The following is a 6842-nucleotide window of genomic DNA, read 5'->3' on the forward strand; positions in this document are numbered from 1 at the left end:
GGGGGGGGGGAGAGAGACAGAAGCAGGGTCCGCTCAACTCACGTTGCCGTGTCAGCGTTATAAAAAGCCAAACCAGCCCACAAGTCTCCGTGCAATGCAATTATATGAACAGTGCAAGCTGACAAGTGAATACTTAGCTAGTCTAAGATAACGACGAACAATATATATACAATATATACACTAATATACAAAATGGACCGATGGGTTCTTCTTTCCAAGGATAGTACACTTTAGATCAGTGGTTCCCAACCTTTTTTTGACCAGGGACCACTAGGACTTTTTTGTTTGGTGCAGGGACCCCAAGGTTCAACATAAAAATTCGGAGAATTTGAAAATAAACTTTAATCATAACTGTTAGTTAAACATTAAACTTAGAATAATAATTGAATATATATTTTTAATTGAACTTTTAATTGAAAAAAATTATTATGGGTTTATAACTTTGTTTCACGGGCCTTAATTTAGTTCTCGCAGACCCCTGGGGGTCCGCGGTCCCCCGGTTGGGAACCAGTGCTTTAGATCATATTGTATTGCAGAATTGTCAGTATAGAAGGAAGACAATGGAAGTCCACAATGAAGGCAGCCGAAGAAGAGGTGGAAAGTAAGGACGTGTCATCTAGATCAATATTCACGTTTCGCCAAAGGCTTCATCAGCTGATCATAATCTATATGTAATTATGTTATTAAAAATGATTTAATAAAAGTATATGTCTATTGTATTGTTTTTTTCTATAATAAAAGTTATTCTAATTGATTGTCCATAAGCAAGTAGAAACCTTGGTAATACAGATCTCAGAAAGCATGTCATCAACTCACCATCACAGGAAAATAAAAACTAGGACAAATTCCTCATAGCCGCAAAATTCCGATGGCCAGAACGGCTCCCAATGAAGTCAAAATCAGAGAGAGAGACAGAAGCAGGGTCAGCTCAACTAATGTTGCCGTATCAGCGTTATAGGCTGTTATTCCCAGTGACGTATTAAGAGTTTGGAAATGTTATAAAAAAACATCGCTTTAAAAAGGGTTTTTGGATGCCACGGCTAAAAAATGGAAGACGTCTTCACAGCTAAAGGGGCCAAACAAAGTGCAAACAGTATTTTTTTTATAACAGTTGCAATCTCTTAATACATCAGTGGGAATACATAGAAAGTGCGGACAGTATTTTTATAACGTTTTCAAACTCTTAATACATCGCTGGGAATACCTAGTGTGGTAACAGCTACATAGATCAAATCAAGCCTGAACTGTCCCTGGAAGCTAAAATGGCTAAACAGACTATCAACAAACAAAGTGTGAACAGTATTTTTTTTTAATAATAGTTGCAATCTCTTAATACATCAGTGGGAATACTTATAAAGTGTGAACAGTATTTTTTATAACATTTCCAAACTCTTAATACATCGCTGGGAATACCTAGTGTGGTAACAGCTACATAGATCGAATCAAGCCTGAACTGTCCCTGGAAGCTAAAATGGCTAAACTGAGACTATCGTATTTTGGTCACATGAGAAGACAAGACTCACTGGAAAAGCCAGTCATGCTAGGAAAAAGAGCAAGAGTCCAGTAGCACCTTAAAGACTTAACAAAAATATTTTCTGGCAGGGTATGAGCTTTTGTGAGCTGTGGCTCACGAAAGCTCATACCCTGCCATAAAATATTTTTGTTAGTATTTAAGGTGCTACTGGACTCTTGCTCTTTTCTACTACTGCAGACAGACTAGCACGGCTACCCACTGTGGAAAATGCTAGGAAAAGTTGAGGGCAGCAGGAAAAGAGGAAGGCCCAACAAGAGATGGAGGGACTCAATAAAGGAAGCCATGGCCTTCAATTGGCAAGACCTGAGCAAGGCTGTCAAAGGAGGACTTTGATTCATAGGGTGGCCATGAGTCGAAAGCGACTTGACGGCACTTAACGCTCACGCATCAGCGTGGGTCAGGGGAGGCATGCTTCCCCCATGAACCTGTCGCCCCAAGCCGAGATGTCATTGCTTGGGGGTGGCGGCGCCCGCCCTTCCTCGCTTCTTCCACCGGCTTCGTGGCTGCCTGAGAGTGGCGAGTGCCTTGACAGGGAACACAAACGCCAGCGCGCCCCGACAGCACTGCAGAAGGCGTAGGTGGTGTGCATGGGAGGTTTTGCCTTGCATTTGCCGCTCTCTAGATGTACATTTTCCCCATCTGAATTCTCAAAACTCTGAGTGGGGGCTTATTTTTTGAGTTTTGAGAGTTTGCTGGGGGAAATGATCATTTAGAGAGCGGCAAGTCGAAGGCTCTTGTACAAATCTATGGTAAGGCCACACTTGGAATACTGTGTACAGTTCTGGTCACCACACCTAAAAAGTATATTACAGAGTTTGGGAAGGTGCAGAAAAGAGCAACCAAAATGATTAGGGGACTACAGCAACTGCCCTATGAGGAGTGGATAAAACACTTAGGGCTGTTTAGCTTGGAAAGAAGGTGGCTAAGGGGAGACATGATAGAGGTCTATAAAATTATGCATGGTTTGGAGAGAGCTGACGGAGAAGCTTTTCTCCCTCTCATAATACTAGAACGCGGGGTCATCTGCTGAAGCTGGAGGGTGAGAGATTCAAAACTGATAAAAGGAAGTAATTTCTTCACGCAACTCATAGTTAAATTGTGGAATTCCCTGCCTCAGGATGTGATGGCTACCAGCTTGGAAGGCTTTAAGAGAGTAGTGGACATGTTCATGGAGGAGAGGGGTATTCATGGCTACTAGTTAAAATGGATACTAGTCATGATGCATACCTATTCTCTCCAGGATCAGAGGAGCCTGCAGAATATATTAGGTGCTGTGGAACACAGGCAGGATGGTGCTGCTGCAGTTGTCTTGTTTGGGGGCTTCCTAGAGGCACCTGGTTGGCCACTGTGTGAACAGACTGCTGGACTTGATGGGCCTTGGTCTGATCCAGCAGGGCTTTTCTTATGTTTAAGGCAAAACCTCCCATGCGTTTTTACACCTCGTGAATGATGGTGGGAGAAAGCTGTTTCTGCTGCTTAGGTCTTCCCAGGGAGAACAAACAGCTGGATGGCACCAGCCTGAATCAAAATGTTCTCCCAGCCCACCTGTGGTAATGCACTCTTTGAGTGTTCCAGAGTCCACACTTAGCAGAGCACTTGGATTCGACGTATCATTGGGCTGCCCAGTGGAGAAGAATTTGCTTTGAATTTTCACTGCAGTGCTGAACCTGTCCCTTGAAGGATAGTGCAGTTCCATTAAAGACAGGCAGACACCTCCTTCCCTACTGAATTTTACTGTTTATCTGCAAAACATAAGCTTTCAGTTTATTGGTTATCATCCAGCCCTATACTGATTCCAGACACCTGTTTAGAACATCATTTTACAATATTCATATTATTCAGTATTTCTCAATTACAGGGGGGAAACAGAAATATATGACATCTGGAACCAGAAGTGGTAGATCCATTAAGACTCTTGTTTTACACTGGGTTGCTGTTGTCCATCATAGAAAACCAAGAATTTGTGTGTGAGTCTTGCCTTTTTCTGTCTCTGTTATAGGCAAAACCTCTTCTTTGAACATGCATATAATTAACCACCACATGTCTTTTTTAAAAAACCATTTCTAAATTTACCTCTGACCTGAGGAGAAGCCCGATTTTCAAACAAGAATCTCCCCTAGTGGGTGCTGTACTCGTGACATGGTAGAAGAGCAGTGGTTCTAGCTTTGCATTTGTTCCACCAGTGGAAACAAAGAGATGTTCCTATCTAGGTCCTCTTACACACACCTGAGGCTGCCTTATATTGATCATTGATCCATAGAGATCAGTATTGTCTACTCAGACTGGCAGCAGTTCTCCAGGTTTTCAGGTCTTTCATATCACCCACTCTCTGGTCCTTTTAACTGTAGATGCCAGGGATTGAACCTGGGACCTTTTGCATGCCAAGCAGATGCTCTATCACTGAGCCATAGGAGAAAAAAGAAAACAGTTTAACATTTAGCTCTTCATGGCTTCATTATGAATGTATAGGCATATACATACATATATAGACTAACTTAATGTTACTTCAGTATGTACCCTGCCACTGGTTTATAATATCAAGTAGAAAAATAAGCTATATTTACTTTTAACCTTGTAACCGGTGTATGTGTCTATACATATGTACATATGGAGAGCCAGCGTGGTGTAGTGGTTAAGAGCGGTGGAGTCTGATCTGGAGAACGGTGTTTGAGTCCCCACTCTTCCACATGAGCGGTGGAGGCTAATCTGGTGAACTGGGTTTGTTTTCCCACTCTTCCACACAAAGCCAGCTGGGTGACCTTGGGCTAGTCACTCTCCCTCAGCCTCACCTACCTCACAGGGTGTCTGTTGTGGGGAGGGGAAGGGAAGGAGATTGTAAGCCGGTTTGAGTCTCCCTTAAGTGGTAGAGAAAGTCGACGTATAAAAACCAACTCCTCTTCTAATTACACTACACACACGTGGACACAGCTATTTTCAGTTGTAAACATAGGCTTGGATCCAAACAAATGTTTCTGTAGATACAACAAATTTTGCCTGTGGAGTATGATTGTCCTGCCTCCCCTTTCTTGCAGCAACCCCACATGCATGCTGAAATCCTCTACCCCAGGAATAGGATTGGGTGGGGGGATCATGATCCAGGTAAGCTGAAGGGCTTGACTGACAGTAAAGATGCCGACCCACAAAAGCAGCCCTTCTGTTAATAGAGTGTATATGCATGCACATATGTATTGACAAAGTCTATATTAATGTAGGGGTATTTAAAGGTGTGTGAATGTAAGCGTATATATGAGATCCTTTGTATTTCTTGCCTATAACAAGAATCTTTAGACTTCCCCAGACTTTAAGCGGTGGTATGTCTAGGGAAGTCTAAAGATTCTTGTTATAGGCAAGAAATCAAAGGAACCTCATATATATGTTTTCATTCACACACCTTTATATACCCTTATATTCATATAATCTCCACCAATGCATATGTGTATGCATGTACACTCTATTAACAGAAGGGCTGCTTTTTATATGACTAATGATCTATCTTTCGTTGGAGGTGATATCCTAAGCATTTGCTTCCCTTCGACTCTCCTTCCAAGAACCTCTTAATATGCTCTTTGCCTGTCAATGAAAAATAAATCAGATTCTTCTATTGCCTTCTCTTTTTACTGGCTTCTGTTCTCCTTTCTCTAGCTGTCTCTCATTGGATTGGTTGTGTTATGATGAGTCAAATTCATGCCATATGTCCAGAGATCAACAAGATTTTCGGGATATAAGCTTTCGAGAGTCAAAGTTCCTTTTGTCTTCTACTGCAGACCAACATGGCTACCCTCTGAAACTACCAGGGCTCGATTCTAGGGGGTGAGGGGGGCAGGTGCCCTGGGCAATGGGCAGAGAGAGGGCAGCGCAGCGGCAGGAGGTGGGGGAAGCTCAATTGCACAGAAGAGATGGCTTGTTCTGCAGCATGCACTCCCATTCCCCCATTAGGCTCCTGCTAGGAGGTGAGGGGAAGGGTAACAGGGTTTACTATTGAATCTAAAGTTAGGTATTTAGGAATATGGTTAACCCCAAATAATCTTAATGTATTTCAGAATAATTATGTAAAAATCTGGCAACAAATTGTTAAAGATCTTAAGCAGTTGGAGAAGAGTCCGTTATCACTATGGGGACAGATCTCAGTAATCAAAATGGTGGTATTACCAAAGATGCTTTTTTATTTCAGAATTTGCCAATTATAAAAGGAGTAAAGATCTTTAAAGTTTGGAAGAAGGAAATTTTGAATTTTTTATGGGGAAAAGAAAGACACAGGATAGCTTATCACAACTTAATTGAATTAACTGGAGGCTTGGGTCTTCCAGATCTAAGAATGTATTATGAAGCAGCTTGTTTTGGTTTCTTAAGGAATTGGATATTATTAGAGAATACTAGGTTGTTGGAAATGGAAGGTTTTAATATTAGATTTGGTTGGCATGCATATTTATGGTATGATAAAGATAAAGTAAACAGAGATTTTAACTCTCATATTGTTAGGAATACCTTGTTACAGATTTGGAAAAGGTATAAAAGATGCTGGGAACTTAAAACACCAGGGTGGATTAATCCTATAGAAGCATTTATGAAAAGGGGAACACAGCTTAATTTGGATATAGGTAATTATAGGGATATTATTGAGATTAGTGGTGATATTTGGACTCTTAAAACAAGAGAAGAACTCAAGATTGGAGATTGGTTTATGTATTATAAATTAAAGGATATATTTAATAAAGATAAATTAATAGGGTTTAATAGAAATAAACCTAAATTGGAATTGATATTAAATATGGGAAATAAAGGTCAAATAGCAAGGATGTATAAGTTTATAATTGAAACAAATCTGGAGCAAGAGAGGATCAAACCAGTCATGATAAAGTGGATGAGAGATTTGGGGTATAATATTAATCCTGTGGTTTGGGAAAGATTATGGAAAACAGAATTTAAATTTACAATTACTAATGAAATAAGAGAAAAATTATATAAGATGTTTTATAGATGGTATATTACACCAGTGATGGTTAGTAAATTTAAAGGGGGGAACTCTGATTTATGTTGGAAATGTGGAATGGAAAAAGGAACTTTTATGCATGCCTGGTGGGTTTGTAAAAAAATCAAAAAGTTTTGGAGAAAGGTTTTGGAGACAAGTTTTGGAGACAAGTTTTGGAGACAAATAATTTAATTAATATCAAAATAAATATGGACCCAGCTTTTTGTTTATTAGGAATTCCTAAAGATAATATAAATAGGAATGATAGAGTTATATGTCAATATAGTTTTGCAGCGGCAAGGATTATTATTGCAAAATCCTGGAAGCTAGCAAATAGAC

The sequence above is a fragment of the Euleptes europaea genome, chromosome 2 (genome assembly GCF_029931775.1).
Source record: "Euleptes europaea isolate rEulEur1 chromosome 2, rEulEur1.hap1, whole genome shotgun sequence".
In the NCBI taxonomy this organism is placed as follows: Eukaryota; Metazoa; Chordata; class Lepidosauria; order Squamata; family Sphaerodactylidae; genus Euleptes; species Euleptes europaea.